The sequence below is a fragment of the Mytilus edulis genome, chromosome 13 (genome assembly GCF_963676685.1).
Source record: "Mytilus edulis chromosome 13, xbMytEdul2.2, whole genome shotgun sequence".
NCBI lineage: Eukaryota > Metazoa > Mollusca > Bivalvia > Mytilida > Mytilidae > Mytilus > Mytilus edulis.
In genome coordinates, this window is record NC_092356.1 from 47,712,498 (window position 1) to 47,730,458 (window position 17,961).

Below are 17,961 nucleotides of genomic sequence, written 5' to 3' on the forward strand. Positions count from 1 at the left end.
TTGCAAACCCAGGGGGTGGTCACCGGCACCGGATGACCACCCCCTGGATCCGCCTCTGGACCTTCAGCAATGAGCAAAACCCGGAACTTATAGTGAATGAAGTCACAGGACAAAAAGTCACAAAACAGTTTTTGAGAATGTTTTCTTAGAATAAGAAAACACTTATTTCTTAAAACACATTTTTTTAATTTTTCTCGAACTATTAGATCTATATTAATACAACTTTGTTAACATTAATGATTCAAACAAATCTGTCAAAGTGGTTTGGTACTTGGTTTCATGGTGCAAAGAAATATATCCTTTGTATCATTAAAATTTTATGAACCTTTATTTATGAAGGCTTTTAAACAATTTCAGCAATGAGCAAAGCCCATAACGTAAAGTAAGCTATCAAAAGCCCCGAGATAACATATCACTCCAAACCTATAAATGTAAAATAATTATTACACCCAACCAATGACAACATCTGAATAACAGGCTCTTGACTTTCGACAAACACAGGCATGCATATTCTACTTATTTATACATTGCTCCTAACAAACAAGAGGATTGTATCGAATATCCCCTTTAAATCGGCATAAAGCTAACAAACCTAAAAAGTAGATTTAAAACAAAACCTAGCTGTGAGATAATTTAAGATAATCCGAACAATAAGTAGAAGCTAGACAAATCAACGCTATAAAATTGACAAAAAGCAAAACAAGAGGCTCTCAAGAGCCTGAATCGCTCACCTGGTAAACAATGCCTTCGGCCATGTTTTTTGACGAAATAGAAAATAAAACACAAACTTTATTTTATACACCCTACTGATCATTCAAATGAAGTTTGTAAAAGACTTATTTGTAAATCTAACTTTGCTGAACATTATTGCTGTTTACAGTTTATCTCTATCTATAATAATATTCAAGATAATAACTGCCATGATGTTTTTTGACGGATCAAAAATCGAAGCCCACACTTTGTGCAGGATAATCTAAGGAACTATCATGCTAAGTTTCATCCAAATCCATGCAGTAGTTTCAGAGGAGAAGATTTTTTAAAGTTAGCAAATATGATGAACAAATTGTGAAAAATTGTCATTAAAGGACATTTACCCCTTAAGGAGTCAATTGACAATTTTGGTCATATTAACCTATTTGTAGATCTTACTTTGCTGATCATTTTTGCTGTTTATACAGTTTATCTTTATCTAAAATGATATTCAAGATAATGACCAAAAACTGCAAAATTTCTTTAAAATTACCAATTAAGTGGCAGCAACCCAACAATAGTTTGTTTGATTCGTCTGAAAATTTCAGGGCTGATGGATCTTGACCTAATGAACATTTTTACCCCATGTCAGATTTGCTCTAAATGCTTTCGTTTTTGAGATATAAGCCAAAAACTGCATTTGACCCCTATGTTCTATTTAAAGTAAGGGCGGCCATGTTTTTTTGACGGATCAAAAGTCGAAGCACACACTTTGTGCAGGATAATCTAAGGCACAATCATTTTAAGTTTCATTCAAATCCATTCAGTAGTTTCAGAGGAGAAGATGTTTGAAAAATTGTTAACGACGACGACGTCGACGACGACGACGACGACGGACGCCAAGTGATGAGAAAAGCTCACATGGCCTTTTAGGCCAGGTGAGCTAAAAATGCGATATATACATGTAACATGAAGGCACAGGATACATAATGCAAAGAACCAGACATAATACAGAGTTTCAACATAAAAAAACACAATGCAACATAAGTAAATTAACACAAGTCTGCCCCATGTTTATTCAGATTGAGAAGAGTATCATTTTTGGTATTATTCTGTCCTAAAAATTGAGCATCTTTACGTTTAGCGCTTTTATTGCCATTACGACACTAGAAATGCCTCGACCCTTGCCTCGAACCATTGATCCGCCCATGCACACGCTTCTTATATTGATCAACATTGAGTATTGTTTTAGTTCTAGAAATAAGTTTTTAGTTTGTATTGATTTCCAGCGATTCCGTTTTTACCAAGTTTAATAATTGAACACTCATTACAACAATTTTCCCCATATACATTCAAAAAAGATGACTGAATCACACAACCACAAGTATTTATTTACATGAAATATATTTACTCATTTTAACAAGTTGAAAGATAGATTTCCGATATTAATTAGCATTTAATTGATTTATCTCATCGACTGTAATATTCTCAACAACAAATTCGATACAGATGTAGTTTACACTCAAGTCTGCTATAAAAGTGCAAAAAACCTTGATGAGTGCATATGTACCTAATTGCTTTATACTAATGTTCAATTCGGTGGAAAACACAGAGAAAAGATTGATATCAAGATATAAAACTATAACAATTTCAACTCTGTCTAACATGTGATGAAAGGCTATGTATTGTATTATAACGGGGACTGCATACGGTCCATATAAATTGCTAATTTTAAATTGTTCTCTAATTACAGCATATGGTTGGCAGGACAATCACTTTGAAACAGGACCAGTCTAGACAGATGATGTATTTGTACTTCATGGAATTGAATTTTATTATAGACTAAGATCAGATTGAGAAAATCTGAAATTTGTGCTATTTGTTTCACTTGTTTCCCGACAGTACTGACCGAACAGATTTAATATGTATTCGTCTTTCATCTTTACCTAAATTACATATAATATTTTAAGTTACTGCAATATATGCTTATGGCTCTGGTCTGGCTGTGGCCTAAGATCTTAAAATTAAGTTGATTATATACATATTCTTATAGCAACATATTCAATCAATCAAACAAAGCATAAAGGAGAAGGTCCAGAAAGACCCCTTTTTGGCCCCAAAATATAGCAGTTTTACAAAATTGTTAAAATGTAAACTTTTAAAATTTATTGGAAAGTATAATGCTTCTGCTACATAAATATGTGCTGTTTTTGACTAAACAATGCACATATATCTTGTACTAGCATCGTCAAGTCATGCTAAATTACTGAAATCGTCACAATTTTAGCATTTTAGTTAAATTTTAGACGGTTTCCGTCTTAAATGAAAGTGGCCGCATTTGTGTTCATTCTTAATATTGAAATGCAAGTTGAATTTAAAGATAATTATACATAACATATATAAAGGTTGAGGATGAACACGGATGCGGCCACTTTCATTTTTGACAAAAACCATCTGAAAAGAAACATTTGTGGGCATATTTGATAGATTTTTTATATTTAAGCTTGAATCGGAGCGTTTTTAATGACTGAATCAGTAAAAATCTTTCACATAAACTAATTGAATCTACTAATAGACACTTACATTTTTAAGTGTTTAAAAAGTGTCCAAAATCTTTCTTCAGATGAACCTGATATTTGAGGCCAAAATCGACCCTTATCGGACCTACTCCTTTTCAAGATGCAGTCTGTCACACATTTTCAACAAAGTCTAAGATATGAGAAATCTGGGGTTTTTTTTTTTTACTTTAGATTATGAATATTTACCAATTACTAAATATGAGAGCTAAATATCTGTGTGCAATTGATCAGTTTGTACATTCATTGTTTACTAGTCTTTCAATCTATACATTCCTTTTCCTGTTATAGCAATATTATGTATATGCAGGTTTAAGAGCCATAAAAGCGGGAGGTTTGGCATGCCACAAAACCAGGTTCAATCCACCATTTTTTTCTTAAAATGTTCTGTATCAAGTCAGGAGAATGGCAATTGTTATATCATAGTTCGTTTATGTGTGTGTTACATTTTAATGTTGTGTTTCTGTTGTGTCGTAGTAATCCTCTTATATTTGGTGCGTTTCCCTCAGTTTTAGTTTGTAAACAGGATTTATTTTTTTCTCAATCGATTTATGAATTTCGAACAGCGGTATACTACTGTTGCCTTTATTAAGCATACACAATAACTATATATAGAACATCATAGCCATAACTGTTATCCAGGGTTTGCTGTACTCTTCTCCACGTTTGTTACAAATATAGATTCCCTTAATTAAGATCTGTTGATGGTTTCACTTCTTGATATTCATTCTTAGCAATGTAGGATGTAAGCTATTAAAGCTCATCATTTTAATCTCACACTATGACGTAGGATTGTAAAAACAGTAATATATAGATATATACCTAAACATTTATATAGTTTGAACAAAAGGAGGAATATATGGCGTAAACGTTCATGAGATAAAAACAAAACGACAAAACAAACAACTACTTTTAAGCTGTTTGCCAGAAATGGCGAGAATAAACAGTTACAGCACTGCATATCACAATCAATACCACTGGCAAACATTTAAAAGAGTTTGGCTTTTGGTATTATCATGTACAAATGTATATGTCGTAAACAAAATCGTATGATACTGATTTTCATGAGTTGGATACGATTTTCTGGAACAACTATAATCAGGTAGAATAAATAAACTTGATTTCCTTAGCGTCCGATGGCATATATTTCATGTATGTTCAGGACGAGATTAAATTAACAAAATAGGTAGTTCCTGTATTGGAGACAGTTCGAGATGAAGATATGGGATACTTTAACTGTCCCTACAAACTGAGGGTTTATTGGATAGGGACCGACATATTGATTTCAAGTGCTCCATGAAACCTCTTTCTAAATTATTAACATCTATAAATTATAATTTATCAGCAATCAAAGCCGGGCTTCAACGTTATTGTGAAACTGTATATTCTAGAGGTGGCGTGAATCAGAAGTGAATAATAAATATTCCAAAGATAGTTTAGAGTACATACAATCTAAGACTCTTTTATCTTTCAATAGTAGTAAAACATGTGACTTTTCTACACTTTACATCAGTATTCCCCTTTTAAAATAAAAGACAAATTGAAAGAGTTGGTATTGCTTTGCTTCATGAAAAAGAATGTCCAACGTAGCTAAAAGTATCTTGTCTTAGAGAGGGAATAATCCTACTTTGTAAAATATCTCCCTTATTCAAACAAAAAATTCTCTGAAACTGACACTATCAAGATGCTTGATTTCTTGATTGACAACATATTTGTTACGTTTGGAGGACGTGTCTTTCAACAAACTATCCACATTCTCATGGGAACTAATTGTGTCCCTTTTTGCCGACTTGATCCTTTATTCTTATGAGGCTGACTTTATTCAGGAACTTCTTAGAAAGAAAGAAAGAAAGAAAGAAAGAAAGAAAGAAAGAAAGAAAGCAGCATCATTTAACTTTACTTTCCGCTATATAGATGACGTTCTCACTAAATAATTCAAAATTTGGTGACCATGTTGAACGCATCTATCCCATTGAACTAGAGATAAAAGATGCAACACGTATAGTTAAGTCCATCTCATAAATTGACTTACATCTAGAAATTGACAATGAGGGTCGGTTGAAAACAAAACTTGACAACAAAAGAGATGATTTCAGTTTCCAAATAGTGAACTTTTGAGTTCTATGTATAGCAACATTCCAGGCGCGCCTGCTTATATACGGAGTATATATATCTACAGTAACTAATTGATACGATATTCCCGGGCTTGTATTTCCTATCATTATTTCTATGATAGGGGTTGCTGCTTATAAGGAAGTTATAAAACCAAGAGTTCCAAATGGTGAAGTTTAAATCATCCATTCGTAATGCCATCGGACGTCATCACGAGTTGTTCGACCGTTATGGAATATCTATTATACAGATAAAATCGGATATGTTCCTTATGTGGTAACTACAATCCGGTTCCCTTTTCACTAATGTGACCTACCGAATTATATTATTTACCGTATTTGTAATAACATGAGCAACACCATGTGTGTCAAATGTGGAGCAGGATCATCTCACCCTTCCGAAGCACCTGCAATCGTCAACAAACCCAGTTTTTGGTGCGGTTCGTAATGCTTAGTCTTTAGTTTTCTATGCTGTGTCTTGTGTACTATTACTAGTATTTGTCTGTTTGTCTTTTTCCCCCTATTTAGACATGGCGTTGTCAGTTTGTTTTCTACCTATGAGTTTGAATGGTATCTTTCGCCCCTCTTTTATGCATGTATAAAGTATTTTATGTCGCCAATGATGGCTTACACTGCTGCTTTCGTTTACTAAGTAATGGTATATACCAAGCCAAACAATATCATAGTCCATTATCAAACTGATTATTCCAAAATTGGCTACTGTATACTATACACATGGAAAAAAGTATTGCAACACCTTGATTTTTAAAAACTTGAAAAATCAGCCTCTTATTTTGGATGGAATAAGATAAAATATTTGTAAAATAGTATAGAAACGTAGTTAATGATAACATTGGTATTAAAACGAACAAAATAAATATGAAAAAAAAAAATGTTTTATCTAACCAAAATTTTTATAACAAAAAGAAGTGTTTTTAGTACAAAACAATGCATTTTACAACTTTTACTGTAGTCGAACTTTACAACGTCAGACATTTTAAAATTAATCTTTAGATGATTGTTCACATCATGGTTGATCGTTATACGCCAAATAATTAGTACTTTGTGCGCAGCCTTCATTCAAACGGATAACCGCATCTTAACGTCTTCTGATTCCTGCCACAAGTCGACTAATTTGTTGAGAAGGTAGCAGCAACCATTCCTGACGAAGGGTATTGTTTATTTCATGACTTGTTTGAACTGGGGTGTCCTTTCGTGCACTTTACGCCCAATATTGTCCCATATATGCTCGATATGGTTCAAATTCGGGCTACGATCGGGCCAAGGAAGATAAACCGAATTCCATTGGAACAATGGATCTTCCTCCACGATGCTAATTTCCAACTTTGGCGAGCTCTGCCCTTTATTGGATACGGGCAACTGTGTGTCTGTTCGAAGGCAATGGTCCCCGAAATGGTCTTATCGCACGATAACCAGTAGCGATGAGCCGATCTCGAACAGTTCTTGTTTAAATGCTCCTGTATGGTCATCACTCTCTTTTTTTGATTGTCTTGTTTGCAATGGGCTTCCTTCTGACCAACCTTCATTGTGCTTGATTTTCCCTAGCAGATGATACAGGGGGTCTTCTTGATCTCGGAAGGTCTTTAACATCGTTTGTTGCCTGATTTTTATTCTCAAAATAACTTATAGCGGAATGATGACCAACAATACGTGCAATTGTCACAGCGACATACCTGCTTCTCTCATGCTGATTATCTGACATCGTGCTGCAGTTATGAGTTGATGATGACCAATTACAAGGTGTCAATCACATAACTTTATAAACTTGGTTATTTAAAGTGTTGAAAACAATGAGGATTAAAACATCTGTTTTATTGTTTACGAGTACAGTAGCTGCATGCGCAGATAAGAACTTATCGAGTCGATATTTATTGTTTATACTTAGATGATATTTAAATAATGTTTAACTAGTTCTATTTCAACAAATTATATCACAAAAAAATAAAGAGTGTTTTTTAATTTGAATTTCAATTTGGTGTTGCAATACTTTTTTCCCATGTGTATATATTATTAGCCATCTTATATTTTCGGAAACATTTACGCGTAGTTCCCTTTTAGTCGATTTACCTCCATTAATATTTGCTATTTTCTAATTTTCAGGATTTATTTCATTAATGGAAGCTCCAAGTTTTACATATTCGTATAGATTTATATTCTCGTTATTTTGCTACTTGCGAGTTCCCTAAACGAAGTTGGTTTGTTATTTGTTTTTCAAACCTGAAAATTGAATACTGCACATTTAACAAAATATTAATAACTGTAACCGTTTATTTGTACTGACTTGCTTACAATGTAGTTCATGTTTCTTTAGGAACGACCAGTTGATAAAATATGTAGACTCTCAAATTGTTACGATTGGGATAAAAGGTGAGAACTTTGAATACTGTTAGAAAATGAAGGTATCTTGAATTTATAACGGAAAGAATTCTGAAATGTAGCCTTGCCACAGACCCCATCAAGGAGTTGAAGCAAGGGTCCTTAACGTGCAAAGAAAACGGAACTCTCTGTACATTTATATCGGATTTAACGACCCCTTTCTGACTGTATGTAAAAGTGTACTTATTATAAATCGAGGTAAATTATTAACATGCATTAGAAATAGTCTTCTCATATCTAAGTGGCGTCGGCTATAATTGTTGTACCCTTTCTCTTATTAAAAAGAGTAATGTGTGTTTTTTCTCGGTAAAACAGGAATAGTTACACTGATTGGCATGTTTTATGGATTTGGAATAGACTTTTTTTAATTGATTTTTACAGCGGATGAAGGGGCTAGGGTAATTCCGGTGTATTGCTAACGCCTAGATTTCTATTATCGAAAATATTCGTTTTGGGTTTTTAACTGATCATCGAGTGCAACAGATAATACTTCTATGTAAATGAACAGAAGCCTTGCCCAAAAGTATATTTCGCAACTGATAATTGATCAGACTGCTATGTAAATGAATTGCCTTGCCCAAAATGATATTTCGCGACTATAATAATGGATAAGACTTTTATGTAAATGAACAAACAAACACCTTGCCCAAAAGGATATTTCACATCTGATAATTGATCAAGACTTCTATGTTATGAACATATGCCAATCCCAAAAGATTATTTTGCAAATGAAAAAATGATAAGTTTTGTGTAAATGAACAAATGCCTTGCCTAAAAGGATATTTCGCAACAATATCTTTTATATAAAGAGGTTACAGACCTTCAACAACAATAGAAAGATTTTTTAATATTGATGTTTACCACATTCATATACTTGTCATATCGTTCTTGTTTCATCATTTGTTTATAATCATAGGTCAATATCTTCTTTATAGCAATAACAATATATACAAGAGTATTCATCTTAAACATAATTACAGTTTAATTGCTATTTTCAAGACCGAAGGTCTCATTTCAATGAAACGAAAATTGATGGAATTATCTGTATAATAGAAAAATAATATACTTTTTAGATGTTACTATATAGTATCCTATTACTAAATTCATATTAATCACGCATTCGTCTCAACTCGGCTCATCTAACGGATAGAATGAGAGTAGCGGATTCTACCGAGGATTGCCGAAAGATCTATCACGAAGACAATGTCATCAGATTTGTAGTCAGTTCAGTTAACATTGATATAAACTGTATAATTCTACAGAAAATTAATTAATACTCAATCACTTTACTGAATTGAAAATTGAATAGTCAAAGTGAAGAACATAATTATACATCCAGTCCGAACGGAGGGGTTTTATTGTTTTACGTCCGTCCCTTTATCCGTATTTCCTATTCTGTCCTTGCAACTCATGCATGTTTTGTTCAACATTTCTCAGTTACAATAAATATTTACAGATTCAATCTTCCTGTTAACGAATTCATCATTTAGTTTTATTACACAATGGATAAATTTATTCTGTCGCATTTTGCTCAGAAACTGCCTATCAGGTCCTTCTTAAATCTTTAAATAAATCTCCATGAGAGCATGCTACATTTATACAGTGTGCTGTGCTTTCACATCTCTTGCTCATTGACATCCTTTTTACATAATATTTTCCATGAGCGGAATTCGCAAGTATTTTATTTTTGAGACACTTGTCAAAAACAAGAAGACCAAAGAAACAACAGACACGGCTTCCTTCACCTTATTTTTTAGACCTATACCTCGAATAAGACATATCAACTTCACAAATAAAACACGATGGTCTTGAAGTATAGATTCTAGGTACTGACGTTGTTTATCATCTTTAAAATAACGTGTTAAAGTATTCTTTTATTTGTCTTTATGAATATTACTTTTACTGTTTAGTTTGGTTTTGGTTGTATCTATATGACGTGGCTCTGTACTTATACATCCCGTTATTGTGTTATTGTTTTATGATAATTTTCGTATTCTTGTCTTTCATTTTGTTAATATGCTTTGCCTATATGCCTTTTCTGATTCTTGGTTAAATATGACGTGGCTCTGTACTTCTACATCCCATCATTGTGTTACTGTTCTATTATAATTTCTGTATTCTTGTTTTCGTTTCTGCTAATATGATTTGTCTTTATGCCTCTTTTTGTGTTTCTCTGTACTTATACATCCCGTCAATATGTTATTTTGCCATGGTTAACTGTTTGTTAATACATTTGTTTGTTCTTAGAGTGATTTAAATGATAACACAATGTTGACTGCTGTACCACTATTATTGACATTTTTCCTATTGTGTCTGTTTGTTTTGTTCACACATCGTTGTCCGTATTATGGAATTGTATGCGACTGTCATAAAGTGTGAGGTATAGCTAGCTGTAAAATTCATTTAATTTATCATTTTTACATAACAAAAAATCAGTTGCTATCAATTCGTTTGATGTGTTTGGGCTTTTAATTTTACCATAAATTGTAATTAGGGACTTTCCATTTTCGATTTTTTTTTTCGGAGTTCAGTATTTTTTTGCCCCACCTACGATAGTAGAAGGGCATTATGTTTTCTGGTCTGAACGTCCGTTCGTTCGTCTGTCTGTTGTACCGTCCGTTCGCTTCAGGTTAAAAGTTTTTGGTCAAGGTAGTTTTTGATGAAGTTGAAGTCCAATCAACTTGAAACTTAGTACACATGATCCTTATGATAGGATATTTCTAATTTTAATGCCAAATAAAAGTTTTGACCCCAATTTCACGGTCCACTGAACATGATAGAAAATGATAGTGCGAGTGGGGCATCCGTGTACTGGGGACACATTCTTGTTTTTATTTTACTTTTTGCATTTAATAAGTCAGAATGGTCTCCAGAAACTTTTAAACCAACAATCAAACTTCATTTTGATGCAATTTCGATGGCTTCGTCTCAACAATTTTATAGATTGCTGAATGCCACCAGGTGAATGAAATTACTGGCTTTATCTTACATTAGAAATGTATAAGACCGCACCGTTAACACAGTGTAGTGGTTCACATTCTTGTCCATCGGTATTTGGGGAAATTTAGAAGACATATGACGACCCTTGGTCTTCATCAGATCTGTTGTATCCATTTGGCTTTGCGACATCTATAAATTCACAGTCATGTCTTTTAGAATTTTGTTTTTTTTATCCGATGTTTCATTAAAAGATAGAGAGGAAATGTCTCTGCACGTTGAGAACCATTGGCACACCCTTTAAGAGGTCTGTAGGATGGATTGTTGCAAGGCTAACCATCTGTCTGGATCCAGTAAACTCTCATTTACCAATGGCACTTAATATTTCTTAGAATTCTTTTTTTTTTAATCTTGGACAATATCAACAACTGGTACATGATAAACAATGGTGTTTCATAACAATCTACACTTACGTCGAAGTGAAATAAATTATCCTTGTCTAACAACTACATTTTTAAATTTTCAACAAACATTGTGAAGAAGGACAATTTGTCCATATAAAGTAATAATTCGTTTCTGATAAAAACATACGCTGCCGCAAATACTAGTATGCTACAGTAGCAATGAATCATCAAAATATCAAGGTCATGTATCCTGGCAAGTTTTCATCAGGATATGATTCACTAATGATCATTGACCAGACCGCGTGAATATTCTTATGTCCAGTTAATTGTTTCAAGGTAATCAATCTATATATCAAAATCACAACTCGAATAATTTTTACAGCGCCCCCTTATGGTCATTGTCCTCCAGAGTGTAGTGATCGATAGGGAGCGTAATATAACGACTGGGTTATTCGCGATATCAAAATCAATGTAAAGCGAGGACACGGCTTCAGAACTCAGGAAATGTGCATTAATTAATATAGTCCGTGCCATACCATTTACAGGTACAGGCACCAAAATTACTACTGATTGGTCAAGAAGTAAAACTTGCATTTTAACTTTTGTTTAACGTTATGACTAGTACGAGTTAACTTTGATGATCAGGAAATATCAGGCACACATGAATAACCACGGTGGGTATGGTTGTCCTGCGAGAGAACGTTCTGTGCTGGTGATTCGGTCCTGACGGGTGCTGGTGATCAATTAAAAAATGTAAACAAAGACGAAAATGATGATTTTTTACATTTTCACTTCAAAAATGGGAGAAAACAGTTAAGATTTTTCAATTTTGTTTCTTATGGGTTCATATATAAACCATTAAAAAGTTGACCATCTACACTGTTTCAGTAAGCGTAACACAAAAATGCTCATAGAGTCCGCTTTCTATACCGCAATCCACACGACAAAACTATTTTGTGAAAAAAACATTGCAATTTATTAAAATTTTGCATTTTCTTAATTTATTCATGTCCTGATACTGTACAGGTGGGTCCTGTCATTGTGCTGGTGGGTCCTGATACGGTGCTGGTGATTTTGGATAAGAAGTTGGTCATATTTGAAACAAATGTTACAAAATCAATAAAATTGGGCAGATAATTGTTGTCAATAGGATCTATGACTCCTATTTTAGCTCTTGTGCATCCATTTGGCTGTTTAATATGTGTTTTCAAATGATCGTAACTTGTATTACATAATTACATAAAAGGGCAACATCTTTCGTCAATATAAGATAACAATATATTGTATCTAAAATAAGAATAGTGTTATTAAGATATTAAATACCCCTTACATTGATGCTTCAACAATGATCAAAGCCCATGCCGCATAGACATGTTTGTAAGCGCTCCGCATACCCCTCCCCATTTCCACCCAACCAACCCTCCTCATTTCCTCCTTCATTGTTACAGTGGTGTACCAACAATTTATCACATAAAATAATAACACAAAGACACAAATTATTGAACAACGAATGCTCGCAGGTACTGAAAGCTAGTTCAAAGCCGCATTTTCAACTAATAGATAAACCATGTTCTCATATACAAAAATCCCAATCGTGTCGATTAAAAAAGTCTCAAAACTTAAGTTCACATTTTAATATTTGATGAAGCAGAACTTTAAAAGTGTGCAGTGAATCTTGTGCTCACAACAGTTATTTTCATAATTATATTTACATAAGACTTATAAAGGAATTAAGAAGGTACCAAGAAATATTTTACAGTTCAATTTAATGATCATGAATGGTACGGAAGTTTACATAGGACAAAAAGAAATTGATAGTATTTTTTGGCGAAAGACTTAAACGCTTCTTTGCATTATATAGTACAGCTCTTCTATAAAAGCATGCAAAAAAAAACTTTGATTGACTTGCTTGCTATGTTTGCTTGGATGTTTTCAAACAATAGGTAGGCGGAGTTTCAATACATACTGGGATTTGATTTGACAAATATAAACTGACAGGAATTGAAGTTGATGTTTATTGTCCAAACAAATTCTAGTATATAGTAAACAGACTACTTACCTGTCGTTTAAAAACATCCAAACAATCATAGCAAGCAATTTGATCAATAGTTTGCTTTGCATATATTTATAGAAGAGCTGTAAATTCTAAAAAAAAATTATTGTTGTCGTAGATGGTTAAATCCTCAACAAAATCTCAATAACTTTGTTGGAACGAAGAAAGGTTTTAAATCAAATTTTCGTGGACTTTTTAGCTTCCACCCTGACGAGGCATGTTAGCTGTTCGTATGCTGTTGCACCTGACGCACGGAAACTTTCACATTTTCATCTTCTTTTCTGAAATATTTTACCCAGCTCATACTTGACAGGATTGTTATCCTAGTAAAAAATGTAACCAATGAATTGAACACAAGTTAAAAATTCCACAATACTATATAATTCATTTTATGTGTCAATTTGTTCGAAAAAAGTCGAAAAGAAGAGAGTTTTTTTAATGTCATGATTATCTGTCGCTTTCTAGATCTATGCTTAGCATTTATTTCAGATGACATGGACTCCTCACCCTGGTGACCCTGCTGTCTTTCATAACTTTATCCGTATACATATATTAATTAGATAAACAAAAGGCTGCAACTGGTATTTTTGGATTTAAAATGATTCGTTGTAACGAGAATATTTGTGGTGAATGGAAACTGTGGGGTCAAAATCTTAAATTGCTTATAAATGTTGCTGGACCCAGTTTCGTTATCTGATCTGAATTTTCTGAAATGTGCAAGGTAGATAGACATTAGTCTTTTGATTTTTTTTACTCGGTAAGTTTTGCCCTAATTGCTTGAACTATTGCAATATTAAAGCCGATTTCAATGAGTGTGTAGACAAAGGGAATATCTTTGGTTATCTTGCTTGCTGAACAGAAAAGTCACGGTTTAGCTAACAAGCACTAACCAAAGATATTACCTTTGCCTACATACTCAATGGAATCGGATGTAACTAAAAACTCGAATACATTTTAACAGACAGTGGTCATGTTTGTTGATGAATAATGTTTTTCCTAGATTCACTCTTGAAAAATCATTTGGTAACATTTGGTCAAGTAATTTCAGAAAAGATCTTTTTGTAATTGCGGACGCCAAGACAATACATGAACCTCATACAACCCCTCGACACATGTGAGCTTATATATGATCTTATAGCGATTCGGGTTGATAACCAGTTGAAATTAAGCCAGTTGATAACCAGTTGAAATTAAGATTACAGTTTTTTGTGTGTGTAGATTTGTATTGTTTTATAAAAAAGAAGATGCGGTATGATTGCAAATGAGACAACTATCCACAAAAGACCATAATGACACAGACATTAACAACTATAGGTATCTCTAACAAATGTAAAATTCAAATAAAACATTATAATTTCAAAAAAAAAAAAAAAAAAAAAAAAAACCAACTATAGGTCACCGTACGGCCTTCAACAATGAGCAAAGCCCATACCGCATAGTCAGCTATAAAAGGCCCCGATAAGACCCTGTAAAATAATTCAAACGAGAAAACTAACGGCCTTATTTATGTAAAAAAAAAAAAAAAAAAAAATTCTATATATTTTTGCTCTCCATTTTTATGCAAAACCTTTTACATTTTTATTTTATGGGTTATTGTTGAAGGTCGTACGATGACGTATGGTTGTTAACACATACTTCCTTTGGTTTCTTATGGAAATTTGTCCATTGACAACAAACATACACATCATCTACTTTATATAAGTATTGTAAAAATTACAACGTATTTTGGTGATCTTGCAAAATGATCGTAAACATATTTTCTTATCTTTTAAAAGGGGGCAAGAAGGGTTCCATTAACAGGCCAATAAATAAGATTACAGTTAATTTAAAAAAAAAAAAAAAAATAGGAGCACAGAACCAGGACCGTTTTTCTTATCACCAGCACCGCGTCAGGACAATTCCGTTTAACGAACTTGCACGACTTTTGCAATGTAATATTGTTGTAATATACTTTGCATGGTACTAATGACGCATCAGAGAAAAATTAAGCAACAAAACAGTCGTTTTCTTGCCGTTCTGATACAATGTAAACAAACCCACCAGCACAGAATCAGGACCCACCAGCACCTGACAGGACCAAATCACCAGCACAGAACGTTCTCTCGCAGGACAACCATACCCACCGTGAATAACGTTAAGATTAAAACAAGGGGAAAAACTAAGAATATTACTATCACCCTTTCTTTATACACTTACGTGAATGATCTCCTTGTAGATTTAAAATCAACTATATTGGTCTCGATTTCGAAACAACCTGTGCGGCTGCCCAAATGAGCATTCTTGAATAGCGACTCGCTACAAACTATGGTATCAAACACCGTGTACGTTTCATTGTTATCACATGTGCAAGACTCTTTCCATATATGCATATACTAAAACACTAAATAACTTGCACTAATAATTGATATGGAGTTTGTGGGAGTAGTTTTTGAAAAATATATATACAAAATATTAAATGGTTACAAGAGCAGCGTTCCAATGTCTAATCCAGCAGGGAGTATCTACAAATAACTAACAGATATTAATAATGCTGAGTTTACACGTACATTAAGTTCGAATTGAATTTGAATTGAATGCGAATCGAATTCGCTAATCGCGTTCACACACTTTTCTTTTTTAATTCGAGTTGATTCAAATTGGCTAATTCGAATTATCCAATTCGGATTAGAAATACGTTTTTGTTAATACGAATTAAAAAAGTTAACGTCATTCGGACAGTCCAGCGTATTGTAATTCGAATTAGAATTGACATTAGGACTTTTAAAAACGTTTCGAATGCGAATAAAACTAATTCGAATTAGTTAATGCGAATCGAATTCGAGTTACGTGTGAACTCAGCCTAAATGTTACAGGAAACACAATAAACACGCGACTAAGTTATTATGACAAAACTGACACATTTCATTTTATATGTTCGAATTCTATTTAAAGTTGGATTTTGGTAGGTTCAGGAACAGTCAGATTGAACATTACAGGTTAAATTACTATCAACATCTAATTTAGTAGGTCGAACCTCCTGAAGTCAACATCAAACGAAAAAGGGAACAAGTCGGCAAGAAGAGGGGCACAGTTGGTTCTCATGGGAATGTCGAATACTTGTTTTCAAATCAATACCGAATGCAGATTACGCAGTCACAAATGATTAATAATAATAAATGAAATGTATTACTACACGATATATGTACATGACATCAATACCTTTAAAGGGTTATACAAACTGTGAGAAGGATGGAATTGTTTCCCTTTGTCCAAATCTAGGTGGAATCATTAATAAATGAAAATACAACAATGTTGACATTCCTGTTCTTTTTTATTAATATAAAGTTTTCATACAATCATACAATACAATTATTTTTTTATAAAATAAAACATTAATGTCTTATTGATTATTTGTTTAGTTTCAAAGTGAACCTTGATTGGTTAATAAAATTACATATATGTATGTGTACCTGTATACAGCATCTTTTATACTTCTTGGAATCTGAAAATGTAAAACATAAGTCCATATATGTATGTCTTTAACATCATCGAGATACTCACAAGAGATACACATCGTCGGTAAAAAAACATTATTTATAAGGTTGCCGTTTTTATTGAATCTGACCAACATCTATGCGTAAAATGACCAGTTGAAATGAAACATGAGTGTGCAGATTTTTTTTTATCATTGTATTCATTTTAAATAAATTTATGTGACAATTTCATTGGAACGAAAATGTAAACTTCGGAATTCTGTTGCAATTTCAAAGGTTATAAATATAGGTTTTTAAAATACGTATTATTTTTTAAGTCTTGGGAAATTGCACTCTGTGATACAGAATGATGGAAATCTATGATATGTCATTGCGAATTATAAATTAATTTGCTATGTCATCTGTCCTGACTAACAGATGTTCTTGTAATAATCAAAGAAATGCATGATCAAACAACTGTCGGATGTAATTAAGTGTAATGGTTCTCAATAAAATATGTCACGACAATTTGCTGACAATCTTTTAAAAAAAAAAGATAACGACCCAGATTATCTTTCTTCTTTTAACTAAAGTTTTAGTCACACTCCTTACAGGTGGTTAGCTTTGTATTTGAGATAAATTTAAATAATATTTTCTATATACAAAACAGATGCTATAAATCATTAAAAGTTGAACAAAATCTGTCTTTTTTGTGGTCAATTAGAGTCATGTTTTAAAATTAAAAATGTTTAGCTTCTGAGCGAGTTATTTTCTTACCTAACTTCGAGTACTCTCAGATCAGGTACTTCGTGTCTTTTCGTTGTTGGGATATACAAATACCCGGCCACGTCCACTCTGTGTGTTTGTTAGATGTATGTTATTTGTATCCATCTCATGAGTTAGTATAAAAAAAGAAGATGTGGTATGATTGCCAATGAGACAACTCTCCACAAGAGACCAAATGACACAGAAATTAACAATTATAGGTAACTGTACGGCCTTCAACAATGCGCAAAGCCTATAAAACATAGTCGGCTATAAAAGGCCACGAAATGACAAATATAAAACAATTCAAACGAGAAAACTAGCGGCCTAATTTATGAACAAAAAATTAACAAGAAACATCAACAAACTACAAACACTGAATTACAGGCTCCTGACTTGGGACAGGCACATACATACATAATGTGGTGGGGTTAAACATGTTAGCGGGATCCCAACCCTCCCCTAACCTGAGACAGTGGTGTAACAGTACAACATAAGAACGAACTATAAAAATCAGTTGAAAAAGACTCAACTCATCAGATGGATACAAATAGAAATACATCTAACAAAAACACA